The 22,739-nt window shown below is 36.6% G+C and overlaps 1 protein-coding gene across 2 annotated transcripts in view; it reads right to left on the reverse strand.

Moving 5' to 3' along the window:
- The window catches only part of LOC149776411 (uncharacterized), a 115,154-nt gene that overhangs the window by 75,222 nt on the left and 17,193 nt on the right, over positions 1-22,739 (reverse strand). The window contains exon 1 of one of the 2 annotated variants that reach the window (XM_089940820.1): positions 7,733-7,865. The exons of the other annotated variant lie outside the window; for it this stretch is intronic. The gene's annotated coding sequence lies outside the window, so the exon portion shown is untranslated. Of the gene's footprint in view, positions 1-7,732; positions 7,866-22,739 lie in introns of those variants that run through there. 2 annotated transcript variants of the gene reach the window in all.

Below are 22,739 nucleotides of genomic sequence, written 5' to 3' on the forward strand. Positions count from 1 at the left end.
AGCTGAATGGAATGATAGTTACATTTGCTTAAATAATGCGCTTTTTAATGTAACAATGCCGCAGTTACGTGCAAACAGTCGTATATGCCAAAATCATCCGAATAATACAGAATCTTGAATGATACTTGTGCGAAACATCGTTGGGTGCCATTAAAACTAGATAATATCGACGTTTCATCATATGAGCATGTAAATTCTGCCTCGAACTGACAAACCCTGCCATTTTTCACAAGCGTACGAAATTAAACAGATGCGTATCGGGGTTATCCGTAGGTCAACCGATTTCAGTCGAAAGCTGGAACACAAGATTTTACGATGTCACTATTGTAAACAGAAGTCAACACCACAATGTGTAGGATATGGTATGTGTTCCTTATGTGATGCTATGTTCTTATTTTGCGTTTCATTTTATGCAGTACGCGGCATAGCATTTACAAGCATTTGTTTTCTTTAAAGGCATAACTGATGTACATTATGTTTACAAGTCCTAGTCGTGTGCTTACCAATTAACAAGGAAAACCGCAACAGCTGGGTATGTCTTCAGCGCAAGTTCGCATCCTGAAAGTATTCTAGAGTCCCAAATGATCATCAATATTTCTTATCTAATGCACACTTTTTCTTCTCAGATCCACTTTTAAAATAAATAAAAAATTAAAAACCTGCCTACATCTCTTCACTCCATCTCGAATCGATTTGTCCGCCTCGTGCGAATGTTGTTTTTATTAGATTAGTCACTAACGGAATTTGTTGAACGTATGACATCAATACTTTTGAAGCACTCCCGAATAAAACGAAATTACGAGCAACTTCTGCTACTGAGTGGCACCTCTTAATTCTAAACTGAATATCTGAACGTCGTTTATGCCTAACATCTTCATTATTTCAAAAAACGGTTATGGTCAGATAGTTTTGTTTTGTGTTTTAGTTTTCTTCTGGTTTTTGGTTGTGTTTTTTTTTTTATTTATTTAACAAACTATTTCCTTCCTTGAAAACTTCAGTAGGATTGGAAGAATGGTGAGATTTATGAAAAGCGGCAGAATTGTGGCTTTAAGTCTTTCTTCTGACAATAAGAACAGGAAATCACAGATTAGTGATTCAGTGTCTAGGAATTTATTGTACTGATGTTGTTCAACGGAAGTATCAAATGAGTTATGAAATTAAGTTGTTAATATTTTCGCAACGCTGGCAAGGAAATTATTAATATAGAAATTCTAAAGTTTAGTTACATTTACATTTATTGTGGATGCTGTTGACATTCTGTATATCATATATTATCTATTCTTTATGTTACACTGCTTTCATAAAATCAAAATAGGTTCTTTGAACTTTTGTAAATAGATTTTGATTGGTTTAGAGTCGTATCAGGCAAACCAATAGAAAACGTGACAACAATTACAACTACCCGGCAGTTTTGTAACTATTTGAACGAGTAAGAGCGCGTTCCGATTCATACAAGGAATACCCATTATACTCGCTATAAGTCAGGTACAGCTGCAGACTGCTCCTACCCAGATATACAGTCGAATAATCCGCTGGCAGATCTAGGTCTATGCAGTTTGTTCCGAGTAATGAGTTAAACAAACAGTATAGACCCTGATTTGACGGCGCATTATGCGACATAGATCAGGGTCTTTGTTAATTGCAATTGGATTCGACTTATAAGAGAGTATAGTGGTAGCTTAGAGATAAACGTTGTCAATCATACTTTTTCGGTACTTTGAAGAAAAAAACTCAGTAGTCTAATAGCGATAAATATATACTACAGGTCTTTTTCAACTATAATTGATAATGTAACTGCATACGGCAGATGAAAATAAACGGATTACACAGATCTGTATTCAAGATCCTAAATATCTAATGTTAGATGTGTTTGAAATAAAGATTCGAAAATTTGAGAAATAAACGCTTTAATGTTTTTCGTAACATGAGGGGTCCGCGAAAGCTCAGTTCATAAAGCGTCGGAATCATAAACCAATGGTACCGGGTTTCATAACCTGTCCAGGGCAACCATGGTCCGCTGCATCATTGAGTCCTTGGGTAAAACACTTAGATTCCATTTTCTCGGCATGATATAATCTATAATGTCTTAAAAGTACCATTAAAACAAACCAAAAAAACAAAACCCACCATCATAACATGATCTCACTAAAAGCAAAAACTGGCCGTTTACGGAAGCAGTACATTACCTTCCCCCGGTCAATTACCCCCCCCCCCCCATGCCACTACCCGCCTGTCATTACCCCACCCCCATCATTTACCCCTTCAGTGTATTACCCCACGGTTTATTACCCACCCACCCGCCATTACCATCATTCACAAATACAGATACAAAATCAAACTAAAGCAAATACAGCGATGACGACGAGTGACGATAAATTTAATTGTTAATTGATATTGTATTGGCTTTTCCGCATTAAGAATATATCCCGTCAATTTAAGTGTACACAAACCCAATCTGATAAGAGTTTTGGTTACAAATCAATACAAATGATTTGAGCACTTTAATCTGTGCTCAATCTATAATATTTTGTTGGCTTCACCTCACTGAATATACTTCGAGCAGAAATGGGTTTTAGTATGATTTGGATTTTTAACGTAACTTTAACAATTTTTCAGTCATATCGCTATGATGTCTGCATTGTGGCAGTTTATAGTGATGTCTAGCACTGGGGCATCATGCCACAGACATGTAGCATGATGTCCCACCCAGTCACATTATCCTGACACCAGGCCGACCAGTCCTAACACTAACCTCTTAATGCTGAGCGCCAAGTGTGTAAGCTGTTAGTACCATTTTTGTAAGTCTTTGGTATGACTCTGCTGGGGGATCTAACCCACGACCTCCCGCATCTGAGGCGGACGCTCTAACCACAAGACCACCGGAGCGGTGAAATTGTTTCTACGTGCATATAAGAACGTATATATATATATATATATATATATATATATATATATATATATATATATATATATATATATATATATATATATACACGTTCTTAAAAATATAATATCATCAGAAATAATTTTAGCATGGAGAAAGTTCAGAGTATACGTGGAAAGCCAAACATTATGCACAGTAGATATGTCTATGTAAAGCAGATAGATTTAGCGGCAGGTGTAATCAGTTACGAATGTGAAAAGCGACGAGGGAATGTAAACGGCGTATCGGAATGTTAAGCAATGATCAAAGCTAAAATATGGTTGTAGTTTGATTTCTGCATGAACACACACAAACATGCACCAGATTCAGTACGATGTGAAGTTCTTCTACAAGTTAGACAAAACATTACAAAAAGAGCAGTGGAAACAAAAGAAACACCTCAACGGGTTCTTGGCCGGGAAATGCAGAATCTAAGTGATGAAGCATCAGTACAAATGGTTCCTATACAACATCTTAGTCGTCAGGTTCGACGAAAGCGACAATACTTCAAAGAGAGCAATCATTCCTGAACGTGATAATTTCTCAGCGACTTGGAGGCCATCCAGCGGAACCAACTCGAAAGAAATGTCGTGACTGCAATGCTCGAATATCGTGACTGCAATGCTCGAATTATGAACATTGTTAGTGCTTTGCTAACAGAGAGCACTCTGAATACTTGCGAGGGATCGCACATAACATTTAGCTGAAATCATATCAATATAACATATTTTATGCTACTATAACATTATGTTATGATGAATTTAATACTGAATATTCCAGAACAAGTATATGTTTTCAAGGCTGAGATTACTTAACTAAAATAAAAATTTCCAATAATTTTCTTCTGAAATTTAGTTTAATTTATTATTTGTTCTGGGGATATAACAATTATATGTTATATAGTAATAGGCTGGGGGCGGTAACAGAACGGGGGATAATAAACAGCGGGGTAATATACTGAGGGGGGTAAATGACAGGGGTTAATAGCAGTGGTGTAATTGACAGGTGGGTAATGTCATATACTCGCCGTTTACAGATTATATAAGAGCAAATAATGGTTACCGCACTTTCTGGCTCGACGATGAATTGCCACAAAACAATAAACTCGCCAGAATTAGCAGCACAGATACTTCTAAATAAAAACTCATAATATTTCTCTCTCTCTCTCTCTCTCTCTCTCTCTCTCTCTCTCTCTCTCTCATACAGCTGTTCAATACATGCAGTGTAGATACTACAGTAACTACCCAAAATCACACTTATAATAAGATCACCATAAATTAAGACACTGAACACATTGCAGTCACTGTGATTATATATATATATATATATATATATATATATATATATATATATATATATATATATATATATATATATATATATATATATATATATATATATATATATATATATATATATATATGTTGGTGTTTGGTGTTTGCTACATCGTTTAATATGAAACACTTTTATTTTTCATGGTGTATGATGCGGATAGAGAAACACCACTGCACTAGTAGTATAGTGATGGCGGCGGCATCGTGATTGGTAATGGTTGTGATTATTTTATTGGGGTTTTGTTGTCGATTTAGATGATGATGTTGTTGTTGATGATGATGGTGATCATGACGACGACGACGATGATGATGATGATGAGTAGTCAACAACAATGATATTTGTCATCGTCCGCGCTTTATATGTTTATAATTATAATTAAGGTCAATATTTCATACATAACTTTGAAATACGCAAACTTGCAATTTATCTCATCGCATTGTTTTATTCTGGTATTTTATCTGCAGCAACACCTGGAGTTTTTTTACTGCCTATGTTTTAACTACAGCCACACAAGAAGCTTTTTAATGCCGAGACAATCTGAGTAAACTCAGATTGTCGAGTCAGGCACGCTAACCACTGAGTCATCACGTATGTTACCGATAGAGAGACATTGGGTGGATTCATAAAGACGACAACCAGGGATACGACCATCCAGATACAACTATTTGCACTGGAGAAGTGCTCTCAAAATAACACCATAAAAGTATCATGTACAAACACGAGACAGATGATTTATAACTGTCATCACACACTGAATTGGCTCAGATGGTATCAGTATCAGGGAATTAAATATCACAAGGCACTTAGAGGATTCCCGGTACTAATTCAACTCTAACAGTAAACATATGGAAACACTATCATATAAAAAATTCAATAACTCAACGTTTCTGGGTGCTGATGATGAGACCTTTAATTCTCCATGCACATCTAACCTTGGTGCAAGCTTATGTATGGAGAACACCATATGAGCCGCGGCAATTTGTTTATCTACATGTGCATGAAACACATGTTACTGATTCTGTACCAAATGAATCAGGTGCTACTTTCATTATTGAGTATGCCTGTAAAAATACTAAAATTGCATCAATAGAAATTTGTCTACACTTTTTTTAAATTACAGATAGGATAAGCTCTCAAAATATATCTATATTAAAATTTTAGTTTTCATTATTAACCAATTATGGACCACCAAAACCCGTACATACTCTATTATTTGTTAACCCATTTTTAGACTGGTTCACAGTTCTTCTGCATAATTAGTACCGTGTGTCCTAGAGTTTTGACTAGACAACTGGACTAGGGAGATCGACTCTTCAGTATATATGATGTGTATGGAAAGTCGTCGCAGCCAAAAACATAAAACTGAAACAAAGCTTGGGTGGAGGTGGGGGTGGGGGTAGGGGTGGGAGTTAATGCCATTTCTCAGCACAAAATAGACTATACATGGCGGAAAACTCCGGGAAGAACCACCGACCCACGAGAAATTGCTGCAAACTTTCTAATATACCCACATTGGCCGAATTCGAGAATCGAACCCGCGCGGATAAAGGTGAGATGGCAGTGATTCGTAAAGGCGAGCCCTTTAGAGCACTCGGACACCCGGGGACCCACAGAATAAGCAACTTTCAAATAAACAGATAAATCTGTGAAGCTGGAACTGCCAGCGCGCTTGATTAAACGATATTTTTTTTAAAATCCGTTGTCTGTATATAGAAAACTGTATGTGACCCGACATTGGTGGGACAAGAAGGAAGTGGGGGTGCTTAATTATGACCCCTTTTACGTCTAATGTAAAAGTTACGTTCAAAATGAAATAAAAACATAGTTGGATAATAGCATAGAAATCTGCCAGTCAGTGAATATATATATATATATATATATATATATATATATATATATATATATATATATATATATATATATATATATATATATATATATATATATATATATATATATATATATATATATTAATCCTAGTTTCTTTGACCCTTGCTATCCCATTGTTGTGTGATTCAGGGTCCGAGTCCCCCGCCTATCGAAAAGTTGGAATTCGCCGGCACCATTTTTGGGATCGGCATAGAGAAGCCGCTTACCAACTAGCCTAGCAAACTTTAACGACCTTTCATCGAGATATACCTACTTGAAATCGATAGGAATATGATTTATTTTCTCAAATATTGCCAGTATAGCATTCTTTATGGCTTTAATTCGCTGGAACTTGCCATTTGCATTCCGAGTCACATTACTACACAACTCTCTTGACCTACATGTCAATGACGACAGTTCAAATTGTTACGTGATACCAACAATAAATCATTTTTAATGTTGCTATACGAAAATAAATCTAACATATAAATAAAAATCACGTCATATTTTTTAGAAAAATTAAATTAAATAAAATTCTAAAAATATTTATTAAGAAAAAAAAAACGACCACAAATCGGTAAATGTTACAGCAACTTGGAAACAACCAAATTCACAAAACGAATAGCACAGGACATTGTGGTAGACACATGATACCAACAAAATACAAGCAGACACGTGGTTATTACTTGATGAATCTGGTTCTCTCCACTTTGCTGCGATATCGACAGGTTTCTGGTCGTTGTTCTCAGAATAAATATTTTGAGAATTAAGCGTGCATTCTATTTATGTACAAACATTAGGTGAATTTTAATTAATATTCTATAGTTATATGTACAACTTTGGAACTATTTTATTGTTGATATTACGTGACTATGGACCTCTGATGTCACTGACATGTAGGTTTCCATACTTGTCTAGTCATGTTATTCAAAATACAAATGGCGTGTTCTGTCATCTACGCTGTAGTTTCATCTCGTCTGTCAGCGGCTTAAAGGTATAACAAATGCTATACTTACAATTTCTGAGAAAATAAATCATATTGCTATCGATTTCATGCAGCTATATATCGATGAAAGGTCGTTAGAGTTTCCTAGGCCGGCTAGTATGCGGTTACCCTATGCCGACCTTTTTGATAGGATGTGGACTCTGACCCTACACCCCAACATAAATGTCCAAAGATCAAAAATGGGGTGCCAAGGGTCAGAGGAAACTCGGATATATATATATATATATATATATATATATATATATATATATATATATATATATATATATATATATATATATATATATATATATATATGTGTGTGTGTGTGTGTGTGTGTGTGTGTGTGTGTGTGTGTTAGATAGACCGTGACTTCAGGACGATGCGCGTGGCCGGATGGTTACTTTGCCTATTATTATCGCCAACAACTCTAAGTCCATTTCAACGTTTAAAATATTTTTCATCATGTAACTTCACTCAGCGTGTTTAAAATCACAGAACTTTCAGAAACAGACCCGGCCGGGTATCCGGCAAAGTTTGTCTACCCATCAATGCCTAATTGTAAACCTCTTTTTGAAAACCTCTGGTTTAGATCAATAAAAGAGCACCAGTCTGCCTACCTGAAGAAGAACTCAGTACTGTTACCATCACAGCAGTCCACTGTACAACTTATTCCAATATCGAAGCACGTGGTCATAAAGAAGATAGAATACGCCTTCGATTCCAATGGTGAGGAAAATCATTATCCAAAATTTCATATCATTATTTCCTTTTGAGCAACAAACACACTGACACTTCGAGTTACAACAAACTGTATTATTCCATTTATGTTTAAGATGACAGAATAACAAACACCGAGAATAAATTGTTGCGGGCTTTAAATTTCATATTTATGGAGTTTTAAAGCTTATACGTTAATGTAAATGCGAATATTATTAATTAATTACTTTTCGAATTCCAAACAAAGAAGCTCTGTATATTTTGCAGACCTGTTGCTTTCAATTTTAAAGCGCGGAAAATGCTTACCAGATAAAATAGTATCTGAAGAAAAATGGCTGTACGGTTGCGTTGATTATTTTCTCACATTACCTTGAATGTCACCTAGTTTATAAACCTGCCTCGGGTTTCTTTACCATCTACAACCCTATTAGATTAACCCCGTTAGCAAAGCCTCCCTGGGAAGTAGTGAAGCAGAGAATGTAAGTAAAAAAAAGTCGTCAGAAGTGTAATGAAAACTACTATGACAACTGGAAATAGTTCAAAATGGATCCTAATGATGCAATAATATTTCGAGTTGTTCCGATTGGGTATAGCCTGTCACAATCCATGACTCGTGCATTTATGCAAAAGTTGCACTTAAAAAATGTAAGAGAACAATCGGATTACTCGGCTGTTATGTTTCATTTTGGGTAAAAATTCAGAATCGTAATTTCTATAATCAAACAGTTATTATAAAAAAAATAATTATAACAGAATCATAATGTTTTTTTTTTTTTTATAATACATATTTCAGCATATGTGAAAATAAAACATCGTGGAAAATCATTGTCATTGGGTTTCATGAAGTCAACATATCTTTCTCTTTCAAGACATTACACCGATAAAATGACTCATCGAATGAAAAAAGTGATTGTAAACAACGGTTTCTGATTAGTGAATGTTAATGTAGATATAAAATCTTAGGTACGATGTAGCATTCCTGTGATTTGTGTTATGATGATATCCCCGTTTACGTCTACACACAAAAATATGGACGCTAATGTGGAGATTGACGTCTCGAATGGAAGTCCTATCTATGGATCCGTTAAAGACGCTCAGGTCTAATTTGGTACTTTATTACAACAGATTTTGGTCTGGATCTGTCTGTCTCTTGTTACTACCTTGGGACCTGCTCAGTGGCTAGTTCCAGAAGTTTGGACCGAAGCTGGTTCTGTTTTTAAGACTGCTGACTGGATGAAATTCATAGGTGCCATATGTTAGGTGGCGGTTTGTTTCTACCCACTTCAATATTAAGAAAATGTCTGTGTAACCCGCAGTGTACATAACGACCTGACCGTACTAAATTATTTGTTCAGGATATAAGTTAGTCCGAACCATCTTTTATTATAGAAATAAGCCTTGTGTCTCGTCATCAAATTACGTGTGTTAGACAAATGTAATTGATAGAAATGTGGCGAGAATTCTTACCTGGGTCTTATGGAAGAGTACATACGGCTCACAAACACACCACAGATAGAAACTACCTTGTAAGTGTTTGGTTCATTTAAAGAGTAAATGTGGTGTGGGGGGAGGGGGGAGTGCTTATTATATATGAATGAACCCACTAGTAATTGCAAGACTGCAGCTTGCAATTATCTGATAACTTCGCCATGTGGAGTGTGCAACACTGTCAAATAAGATTTGAGGAATTTTAGGCGTTATGAATGGCTATTTACTAAAGATAACAGCATTCTTTATGCAGCGTTCAGATTCGTAACATTAGTTTCATTTCACTGCAAAAACAGTACCGGTGTACACTGATATCATAGAATACAATCTGACAGCAATGCGATGGTTAATAAAAATTAAAATAAACAAGCCAACTGCTGGCATTTAGTCTTGCACAAAGTTCGTTTGTCCATTACGAGTGGGAAGAATGTATCACAAACAACAACAAAAAAAAAACCCCATTAAGTTATATAGTATACTCTCACGGTAATGTTCTACATCCGGGTATGCAAATATGTAAACCAAATATTAATAAGACTATGTTACGTGTAAATTCTCCTAATGCATGCTTCTACAGTGCGAATTCTTCCATACTACTTTTAATTTCAACTTGTTCCGATTGAATATAAACCATTTACGATAAGAATGAAGAGGCTATAAGTACTATTCTCAGTTCGAGGTCAATCTTACGGATCACATCTCGAATGTACAACATTTGCGTACCATTACCTGCCGTTAGGATAATCACTGTTATTCACTAAACAAGAACTGACTCAGTTACGAATGCATGGAATTATTTCGGATTCTCAACTTTTCGGTCAATCCTATTGTCAATCCAACTTTTAAAATAGCCGAGATATTCCGAATAGATCACAGAAACTTTTCTTGCGAAGAAATTTCCTGCCAACAAAACGTATGATTTTTCTGTAAATTACTGCGACAACGTACATCTAATCTTTGTCTAGCAGAAGTAACCTAATTGGTCCGAATCAATAAATGTAAACAGTGTGACGGTTGTTAAGCTTATGATCTCGCAAACCGTCATGCCGTCTTCACGATTTACAAATAAGACTGCAACATTTACACGTGAAATGCATGCAGCTGTCACTGACGCAGGAAGTACTCATTCCAAAGAAATTATGTATTTTTCACAGTCATGTCCAACGTGGTCGAGCTATGAAGAAGGCAGAAAATAACTAGAATTGGTTATAGCGTGCGTTACATAACATTACACATCATGATGATTTACATAAAATGCTAATACAAATTTCTTTATAGTACAGTATACTTTTAAACGAAACAATTGTTAACGGAACCAGTAGCTACATTTATTATAAAGAAATACTGTTTCAAGTTTCTGAGCCGCTGTTTAGTTTCTTAGTAATGGTAAATCCTACAACAACATCCCATACTCATGTTCCGGGGTATATCCGGTTTCATTATAAGAAATTTTCAACATGTATATATTTGTTCAAATAGAAAACATTACCACGACAATCCTAGGGGTGGTTTATTTAAACTGTCAAGTATTTTGAGCAAAAACATTCCTTGCAAATTGAATCCTGATATTATAAGAGATCAAAGGCGCACAACAAATCAAAAATTCTAAAATTGAGCGAGGTAAGACATACCTTTTCTAATAACTGTCAGCTGAACGTCTATTATTATTATTATTATTATTTGTGATCTGTCACAAATCTTGCTCCATACAAGTTGTAGGATTACCTATAAATCCGTTTGTTTGATCACTGCGCAGTATATATTTGTATCTCAACCAATTCAAAAAATGCAATAATGATTACTTTCATCTTTATTACTTCTTATAAACACAATGTTCTTTTGTTAAGCACTATAACATCTTTTTGTACCGCATGATGTATGGATATGTATCATGGGCCAGTGGCCTATATTACAAATAAAAACACAAATATTATTATTATTATTATTATTATTATTATTATTAAAAGTATTATTATTAAAAGTATTATTATCATTATCAAAAGTATTATTATTAAAAGTATTATTAAAAGTATTATTATTGTTAAAAGTATTATTATTAAAAGTATTATTATTAAAAGTATTATTATTATTATTAAAAGTATTATTATTATTATTATTAAAAGTATTATTGTTATTGTTATTATTATTAAAAGTATTATTATTATTAAAAGTATTATTATTATTATTATTATTAAAAGTATTATTATTATTAAAAGTATTATTATTATTATTATTATTAAAAGTATTATTATTATTATTATTATTATTATTATTATTATTATTATTAAAAGTATTATTATTATTAAAAGTATTATTATTATTATTATTATTATCATTATTAAAAGTATTATTATTATTATTATTATTATTATTATCGGCGTCAGCAGCATTATCATCGTATAGTGTTCATTTCTAATGTATGTTCAGAGGTGGAATCTTCCCTAAAAGACTAATATGGGTAATATGTGTCCATTTTAAAACATATTCAAGACGGATATCACTTTGTTGCTAAATGCCCAATATAGAGCAAATTTAGAAGATCTTATAGTAATTGAAATGTATATACCGATGCTAATGATTACAATTTTCATCAGATTATGCAAAGATGTGATGTGATGTGTGATGTCCTAACACTAACCTCTTAATGGATTATGCAAAAATAATGAAATCGTTATAATATCTTGCATAATTTGTTCTACATTGGCATGCATTTACTAGACTGAACGTATTAATGTAATTTAAACCAGTTGCCAGTGTTAGAAGAATAGAGGCCATCATCATCATCATTATCGATATATGGTTATGATATTATTTAATCAAAAAGGATATTGATAATGCTTATATAAACTCTTCCATATCAAGGAGCCGATATTGCAACAACATTCATGTAAATACAGCAAACTTCACAAAGAGTGGGAGCTGATTTTGCAACAACATTCAGGTAAATACATCAAACTTCGCACAGAGCATGGGCTGATATTGCCACAACATCCAGATAATTACATGAAACTTCACACAGAGCAGGAGCTCACTGTGCAACAACTTTCAGATAATTACAATAACTTCACATGCAGAGGGAGCTGATATTTTAAGAAAGCGCGTATAGTTAGCGTAATTTCATTAATCATCCAAAAGAGAGTTTATTTTCTCATCGAAAAAAAAATATGCACATAAAACGAGCTTTAATTTTAATGTCCTCTAGACTTCTATAAAGAAGTATACCGTCTATTTCAAATTTGACAATTTTGTTAAATTCGGTTATCATAGGAAAGCCGACCAGTCCTAACACTAACCTCTTAATGCCAATCGCCAAGCGAGACAGCTGTTCGTACCATTTTTGTAAGTCTTTGGTATGACTCGGCTGGAGATCGAACCCACGACCTCCCGCATCCGAGGCAGACGCTCTAACCACTAGGCCACCGGAACGGTGTGTGTGTGTGTGTCATATAAATCGACGTTATTATGAGCATTTCGTATATCTGCGTTTCATTCTTTTTCTTCAAAAAGTTTGATAATTTATTTGCTCTTAACTGGCACATCCTTTTGAAATTGGAGACTGCCGCCACCAGATGACCAAATGACTTTTCCTTTCATTCTTCGAAGCTGACAAATTAGAAATTGGAGAATAAAAGGCGTTGTCGACATAGACGTTGTCTGTTGATAAAAGAAACTAAAATGTTAATTTGCAGATAAAAAGCATGTTGTAGCAAGGCTTTTCAAAAATAATTTAAAAAATCTGACTGAAATGCACAATGCATATAACCGAGGCAGTAATTACTGGCACAGACATAGATTTCTGTTGCAAGGGAGCTACGTTTACTCATAGACTGAAGTGTACGGTAGTTAATACCAGCCAGAAATAATCCATTTCTAAGAAGCGCTCTAATATTTCTGATTATGCCGCTTGGCTGCCAGTGTTTGGTTTACTTAACAGCCAGTGTCTGGTTTACTTAACAGCCATATTATCAGTACGTTATACAATTCCACGGCACAACGGATGATAACTGTCTCCTTTATCATCTATGAGGATTGCGAAAGCCTGAATGTTCCCGTGGGTTTCAACGACCAAAGGTAACCCTGAGAAAAACAAGTTGCTGAACAAGACCCAGGTTGGTCTTGTTACACCGTTGTCATAAGCGACGAAGCGATTGAGCCGCCAATTTTATATCTTAGCAAAGATTAATATGAGGAATTTATCAAATCGCTTGAGTTTGTAGCGGAATGCTTTCAAGTAAAACTTTCCTCGCCCGCCGATATGATTATGACCGATGGTGACATTTGGGAGTATTCAGCGGCGACTTATTGCTGGATATGTGACGGAGCGTTCTGCTTCACGGATGAAAAAGCTCGCGATCATTGTCGTATCACTGGCGCGTATTAAGGAACCGCAAACAGCACATGAAATGTACAGTTGAGAATTTACCCATTACAATAATAATTCCACTTGGGCTTCATAACTTGCGCAGGTATGACGGTCACTTTATCAGGCAAGAAATCGCAAAAGCATGAAACTCAGCAATAAGTGCCACTCCCAAAATCATATAATAATTACAAAAGCATTTCCGCTGGGTCAGCTGAAGTCCACTGACTACCTGCAGTTAATGAATTCCAACCTGGACAAACTTGCGGCGGGGGGCCATGATCGTTTTATAACCACTCATCGATAAGGTGGTAACGACAACTGCAACGTTTAGCTTGTTACCCCTCACAGGAATCTACTCGTATGAGTTCATAAGCTATTGGAAGAAAAGTTTTCTGAAACTCATTTGCTACGAATAATACTTTTTCTTCGTCGCTGTCACGCGAAGGCTATTCGTCGACGACTACACGCAGGCAAATAACGTCAGGCCTGCGTTAGATTGTCGAACTCAAAGTGACTACATTGACTTGTATCTGCGCACTGACGTGTTGCTGTTCACGTCTGCTTTTGAGGCATTCCGGGATTCCACTATGTGTGTGTACAAACTCGAACCTGCCTGCTACTTCTCATAACCAGGATATGCATTGGATGCGTTGCTGTCAAAACTAGTGTCGGGCTTCTCCATGACATTAATGAACTTTTGTTTCTCGAACGTGACATCCGTGGCTCCGTGATCCCTCCCGCATACAACCCGTGTGTGGGCGGTTACGACACCACCACACCAAACAGATGCATCAAGTAAAATTTGTTTGGCAATGATGCAACAGATATCCATAGACAAGTTTGCACGAGACGATCCTGCGCTTCAGAACATACACTAGCTCAACAGCAACAGTCACTCGGGTACATCTGTAAAGTTTACATGAAGTACCTGGTTAATCTTTACCACAACCACAACTATTACCTGCTGACCCGGCAGTGCTATCGGTGCCTAGTGAGTTCGAGAGACTTTTTCAAACTCATGAGCAATGTGGTGTTCTGGAAAATCACCGAGAATCTTCTGAAACTAATCGTCGTTGACTTTGTCCTGGACAGTAAACGACAGAAATTTTACAGGTTGATTGCAGATCCGGCGTTTCAATCTCGCAAGATATTCGATGACAGTCTTTTTCCGCAGACAGTAACGCGTCCAGGCTAAAGTTGACCTAGTACTTCTACGTTTACGCGTCAGTGCTGAACTAATCGAAGCTGGTTATCTACGAGTTTTATTACGATTCACTCAATCAGCGGTACGGTAAAAGGTTAAGATGCTGTACACGGACAGGGATTCGTTGCACATGCACATGACTGCCGGTTACGTTTACTCGGATTTGGGTGAGACATGGCTTGTTGACAAATTCGACACCAACGAGTACCCAAAAGATCATCAGCTGTTCGGCAACATCTACAAGAAAGTCGCAGAAAAAAAGATCAAAGACGAATACTAGTCAAGTCCACTGATGAATTCATGGGACTGCACCCAAGTGTGCAGTCGATCATGGCTGCCCCTGGTAAGAACCATAAGAAACCAAAACGAGTTCAAGCATGGCTGTACAAAAGGATCTCTGACATGATATTACGTAGGCGTGTCTTCGACAACGAGGGGAATTCATGGATACCAATCTTATTCGGTCAGTGCAACATCGCATAAGTACCAAAGACAAAGCCAGATTTGTCAATAACGGCATCATGACGTTGTTCAACAGCGCACATTATCTCATCGAAGGAAAGAAAATCGAATCCTGTTTGGACAACATCGTCGATCTCACGAATGTTCTCAGATTTAACCATTACAATGATTACAGCAATGATTATAGAAGATCTGCAGGCCTGTCTTTGACGTTTCCAAGGAATCAAGTTATTAGGCAGATCATATCCCACATATGCCAGATCTGGTGCTGATGTCGCCCCTGTAATAAGTCTAAATGAAAATTTCTGCTTCGGCTCTGCATTGCGACAAGCCCACTTTTTCCTACATTCCTCCTTAAAAACTCCACTCAGACACAAATTTGCGTTCTGCAGAGACATTAGTAAGGTTATTATTCGGGCCAGACACACCCTTGTTAGGTTGTAAGGGTAACACCAGAGATATAGTTTGGTATGACAATAGTGTCGCTGATAGTAAATTTTGTTATTCGAACTGGCGCTCTGGATTCGCCATTTTGGGTCCATCGGTGGCCACATAAGCACGTTTGACATAATTTAGAGAGTCTGGCGAAACATCTAAGATTTCAATCCTCGCGATGAACACAGACTGTGCCAAGTCACATCCGAGGACAATTCTCACGGCCAATTAGTACACAACAAGGTATCAGCGTACCACGACACATGTTTGTGGCATTTCGAGTCATAAATAATCTAAACACATAACAGGGAAGTCAAAATCTGGCAGTGACTGAGGTCTCGCTGAGACTAAATGGCCACCAAGAACCAATCCAAGACATTTCGTTTGTCTTTTAAAAAATTGCACGTCGAGCGTGTGTATAATCGGCTGTTGAATGGCATTTTCGAAGACCAAAAGGTTTATTCAAGATTAGAGATTTCCACAAAGATTTCACTACGGTGTACCCAATTCGTTATTTTTCTCTCGAGCATCTGGACCTAGCTAAGCAGCCCGTGGTGAACATGCATTTTAAAGTACGCGTAGGAGGAGCACTGGGTGACCCGGATAATATATGCATTGCTGTCATACTCTCCTACAAGGCGCGATGTTGATGTTGCAGAATTTACCGACGTGGTGCTGGGTCAGCTGAAAGATAGTGCCAACATCGACGGTAACTCTTCCACTAGTCGCAAATGATTGTCCGAGAACAGAGTTGGACGATCATCATATACAGTCAGATATAATTTCGACGAGGGCCAAAAATGAAATCGATAGTTGGAATCACACTAGTGTGCCAATACCATTTAGAGGCCATCATGGAATTATCCACTTGCGGGGGGGGGGGGGGCAAAAAACTGTTGCTGACTACACTATCCAACGTGAAATCACTCAGAAATTGTTACTGCAATAATGAAGTGAATTCACCAGCAAATCCATGCCAGTTACATTCTCCGTCATATATTTCGAATCAACGTTAACTGAATTAAGAACAGCGAGATCTCGACCTTTACTCAACAAAAATGCATTTGTTAGTGAAACAGTTATTGGACAAAAATGATAATTGACTGTACCAAGTACGGGCATAATCAATGTAGTTTTAGGTGAACGTGGTGGCAACGTATAATCGCCGAAGACATAACTATTCCTCGGGATATTTTCTATAATTGCAGGGCAGTTATACCAGTAAAGGACAGTGCTTGGTTGGAAGGGGGGGGGTGTAGGTGTGTGTCTTGCACCGGGTCACGAAGTTGTTGTTGTTCTAGGGTTTAACGCCATTTTTCACCACACGATAGGCTATACATGGTGGACAGTTATAATGGTGGAGGAATAAGCCGGGAAGACCCCAGAATGAACCACCGACCCACGAGAAGCTACTGGCAGGCCTTCTCACATACCCACATTGGCCGAATCTGAGACTCGAACCTACGCAGACAGATATGGCAGTCATCCGTAACGGAGAGCGCTTTAGACCACTCGGCCACTCGGGGCCCCCGGGTCACAAAGCGTCTCTGCGTGGCCGTATGTCGATCAATTAGTCTCGTCGATGATGTTGTTAACAGAAGAACTGTGATGGATCCTCGAAGTTACAGACACGAATAAATAACTGAAAAAGAAGAACAACTGTGCGATGAAATCGCCAGGAACACCACGGTATTCGCAAAATACAAACTCCTGTGTATTTTCGCAAATGCTATGTGTGGACTTACCGCCGCTACCATTAACGACCGCGGTCACCATGACATCCTGCACAACTACTACCCAAGAAGACAACAGTGTGTAATGTCAATCTCAATGTGTGTATAGTAACATTGTCAACTTAACAAACATTCTAAATCATTTTCCCAACAAGTAAATGTTCCATTAAAAGCTCATTTTGATCAAATAACATTAGCACATACGTGTACGCTACCTTTATGCACAGCTTAACATTCTTGCATTTTATCACAAAATACTATATATAAAGTTTTATAAAATAGCTCTATACAACATGTATTTTTAAAAATATTTTCGCTGTTTCAAATGTTCAAATGCTTGTCACCAATTTCTGGATCTCGTCTTTCCTGGCTACGTTTTTACAAAGAGAAAACGTGCAAACTTGCATTCTAAATATGACTCCAATTTCTCATTGACTGTTCTGGCCAAAAATCAAATTTCAGATAGCAGGTTAATACAAGGGTCATCTAGCTCTGAATCCAGTATGCCGACATTATTATTTGACTTTGTCAGTAGTTATTTACCGGCGATTTCCTTGATTAAGAACCATTCTTCTTTTGAAATTTTTTCTTCTCATAAACTTCAATTTTAATGATTTTAATTACATTGATTTTAATGCATTTCCTTTATCTATCTGTATAAAATGTTTTGATGAAAATTAAATCGCATTCTATCCACTCTGTTTTTGAGACTTTGTCTCATCGTTACCATGTAGCAATGTACTTGAATAATTGTTTTGCTCTTGTCTATTACAATCATGAGTTTCCCTGGTGATTAGCAGTTTGATGGTACGCAACGTTGCATGTTGTGAAAATTATGTAGTCATGTAGTTAGCAATGCAAATGGCGAGTACCAGATAAATGTTCATCAATCCTGTGGTCTTGTCTCGTCTGACAGCCGATTTAATACACAATGAAAGTTCTACTTGCGAATTCTGAGAGATAAACTGATCGTTTGATCGTCTGTTTTTTTTTTGTGTGTGTGTGTGTGTGTGTGTGATTTTTAACGTAGCTTTCAAACAACTTCAGTCATGTCTCTACCATGTATGCAGTGTGACAAAGAAATAGCGCTGCCTAGCACTGGGTCATCATGCCGCAGATATGTAGCATCATGCCCCACCCAGTCACATTATCTTGACACTAGGCTGACCAGTCCTAACATTAACCTCTTAATGCTGAGCGCCAAACGAGGCAGCTGCTAATACTATTTTTTAAGTCTTTGGTGTGACTCGGCCGGAGTTCGAACCCGCGACCTCCCGCATTCGAGGCAAACGCTCTAACCACTAGGCCACCGGAGCAGTAATCGTTTGATCGATTTCATTCATGAATAGTATCGTTTGATCGATTCCATTCAGGTAAATTCTGATGTAAAGTCGTTTAAGTTTGCCAGTGCGTGATCTTCGCGAATTCCAACTTTTCTAAAGAAAATGGGTTCTTCCCCCACGCCCCAATATAAATGCCAATATAACTAACATGGGACGGAGAGAACCAAAGAAAACTTCATATCAGCATCACGTATCTGTAGTTCTTGTAATTCATAATATAATACAGGTCTTGGAAAGAAATGATAAAATTTTATTTAGGAATAAAGTCTGACGGAGTTCAGATTGTGACGTTTAGAAAGAAGTTCAATTGAAAGTGGAAGATCATATAGTGTGGACAGCGTACCCCATTGGACAATATTTGGAAAAGTTGTAAGTAATGGGATAAAAATAATTATTGCTTTCGATAACAGCCACAGGTAAATACATCACTGATATTACGAATATATGCATCTTCTTTGCTGTGGTATATGGTAAACTTTTAAAATGTACGCCCCAAATCACAAATTTCTACATTGGGGCGCGAGGCTATTTCTTACTGGGCGGGGAGGTGGAAATCGATGTAAAGTTACGCCACTACCGACTGAAATTTGGCAATGAAACGAATTTAATTTCTTTTTGTCTTATCTCAGCATCATGTATCTGTAGTTCTTGTAAACTATTTTCCTCCGTAAATATTACATGTTGAAGTTTGCTTAAAATTATATGCAAATTAACACAGAGTTGGATAATTGTATTTCACATTAGTATTAGACCACATTAGTGTTAGCCTTCATCTAATTGGCTCTAAATATCACTCAGTTGTTCTTGACAGTAAAGAGTAATCCGAATTCCACACTGGATATGAAGTGATGTATACACAGATGGTTTTTCTATGTTAATAGTACAGAATTCCTTCTGGAATCATTCTTCAGTAACAAATAACATTACAAGATGGCGACAATAAATGCAGTAAAAATACAAGCCTGAAATTATAAGAGTTAAAAATGGCAATATTTCAATCGACAAATCCGGACAAATCCGACTTTTGAAGATCTGAACCCTGGGAAAAGTTGTTAAAGCGCTTTGAACGCTTTCTTCAAGGGTCTGGACCTAAGTGAAAATAAGGAATAAATTCAAGTGAATACCTTGATTTACTCCATCGGACGTGGGGCTGATGACACTTTACCTTGGTTTATCTTGACAGAAAAAGATTTTAAAAAGTGGAGACCCGTGACAGATTCATGCAATATTTCATTCCAAAGAGTAATGTAAGTTTTTAAGAAGCAAATTTTAATCTAAGGAAACAAGAAGAGGGAGAAACATTGAAAAGATTTGTAACATTTCTCCATGTGTTAGCAGTTAATTGTAATTTCGAGCAGCTAGATGATGTAGTGGTCAGAGGTCGACTTGTACTTGGACTACGAGATCCAAAATTGCCGGAAAAATTGCGATGACATGTAATTCTAACTCTAGAGGCTGCAGTTAGTCAAGCTCGACCAAACGAGTCCGTAATATAGCAACAAGTCGAGCGACTGGACAACGAATGACAATAATGAATGCAGTAAAATCGTCTTCACTGAAGTTTGCGAAGCAGAAACATAAAATCCGAAAATTTCAACAGAATGATGTCAACAGAAAAGGATGCATGAGATGTGAAAACATAATTAATCATTCGTGGGTCCAATGTCCAGCAAAAGAAGCAGAATGACACGAGTGCACAAAAAATAGGACACTATACAAAATGCTCTTTGACAAAATCAGCAGTTTGCACAATAGAATCGAGAGCGGAACCCGGATTTCTGAAGAATCTCAGCACAAAAAATGGTCAGCCCTGGATAAAGCGGTCAGATTGATCAACGCTTCACTTTTATTCAAAGCTGATCCTGGAACTGACGTGACTGTAACCCTAAGAGTGATTTACAAAAGATCGGAGACCAAAACCTATCGAAGTCTGATCTAAATGTACGGTCCTCGAAACCCTCATACTTTGTCTGACTTTTTGTGAAAGCAAAGCAGTCAAAATGGATATTTCACACGTTCGGGAAGATTGTCAAAACCACCTCAGAGACTGAACTTGTAAAATTGAAACTGACAGCAGCTTGTTTTTAAATGCGGTCAAGATCGCAACTAATTTTAAATGTTAACATACTCAGTAGGGGAGAAACAGTGTTAGCCTTCATCTAATTATCTCAAAATATGACAGCTGTTCTTGGAAATAAAAAGCAATCCGACATTTAACACTAGAATGGAACTGATGCACACACAGATGGTGTATGTTATGCCTTCGCCATAGTTTATGTTCTATGGGACAAATACCCTCATGGCAGTCTCTTCTTCACAAATATAATGATGTCTTGTAATTAATCGATAGTATAGATCGCATTATTCTTCATTAACAAATAGCATTACAATCTGCATTACCAGTCACAGGTTTCAAATATATTCAGAGACAATCTCATGCCTTGGGTGTTTCTTCCTTTATTTTATTTGACCAAGAAATGACCACAATAAAGAAAGAATACGAACTGTGTACACTGGGATTTTATATGTGTCAGGAAGCTACGGAAGCTCGGTTGGCAAATCCTCGAGTCGTATTCCAAAGGTCGCGGGTTTGATACCCGATAAGGCCAGCCCACATCTGCTGCCTCTGTGTACTCGTTGCGAAGGGCGTTTAGCTTCCATTTCCTTGCCATGATACAGTCAATCATGTGCTAAAAATGCTGTTAAAACCAACAAAGCAAACAAAACCCACAAAAAAAAACAACAACAAAAACACAATCACATCATTCTTTATGAGGCAAATTTTTATTGTACTGGATTCTTCACATATTATCATGTTATATTTTTTTAAATAGCTTACTTCGCCGACGAGTCTGCCCTAAGTGCGAAAAAATGAAATTAATATTTTTATTATTTTTATTATTAGATACGGTATGTTAAGAATAGTATTGCCTTCTTTAATCAAATATGAAACGAACGAAATACAATCTTATTTTTCTCAACTTCAGTTTATAGTATTAATGATTGCTTCCTCGGATTTCGTGACTTTCATATTACCATACAAAAGATAAGGTAGAGATGGTGTTTTTCATATAAAGGTCGTGTATGTGTCTTTTCTGATTGACTTGAAGACTGACTGCTTAATAAATCTTTCTTGTGGCAAAAACTGAATTCACTTTTTATCTTTAAAAAAATCGTGCATAAGACATAATTAAATAACACTTTTAAAGACAAATGTTTGTTATCTTGGAGAAGTGGCCATGATACCTTGTCTTTACTAGCATCACAAAGCCCTAATTGGGACTAAAGTTGCGGCCTGATTTGTTGGAAAGTGGTGTTATAGATGGGTTGGTTATGTGTATATCATGGAAAAAATAATTCAAGACATCTTAACACTGTATGCTAGTAACCACTCTATGTTTGCTTGACTCAAGCCATACACCAAAAAATATTAGAGAAATTTCTGATTAGGTTAAATTTTCGGAGAGCACCATTGTTGACTGATCTTAAAATGGGTCGATACTGAAAACTTGTATGTTACGGCGATATGGAACTATGTAGTTCTTTAATTGCTGGAATGTGTTATAATTGGTATATCAAATTAAAGTTCTCGATAGAAGATCCACGTGATCTTGTTCTCTTGAATAAATACGTTGATTGTCCGGACGCCAATTACCCCGATTATTTGCTTCTTCAGAGGAATAGTGCCTCTCGAATTTTGTTAAATAATACAATCTATAAATTAAACAAATTTGCGATCATGACTGCAATATAAACCAGTAACGGAAATTAAATACATAAACAAATATAATCTCATCCAGATTTAGTTAAAATGGTGTTATATACAAACAAATTATCTTTTTAAAGTAAACGTGAATATTATTTGGTGAAGGGAGAGGC

The sequence above is a fragment of the Sinohyriopsis cumingii genome, chromosome 18, assembly GCF_028554795.1.
Source record: "Sinohyriopsis cumingii isolate HCF-2022 chromosome 18, ASM2855479v2, whole genome shotgun sequence".
NCBI lineage: Eukaryota > Metazoa > Mollusca > Bivalvia > Unionida > Unionidae > Sinohyriopsis > Sinohyriopsis cumingii.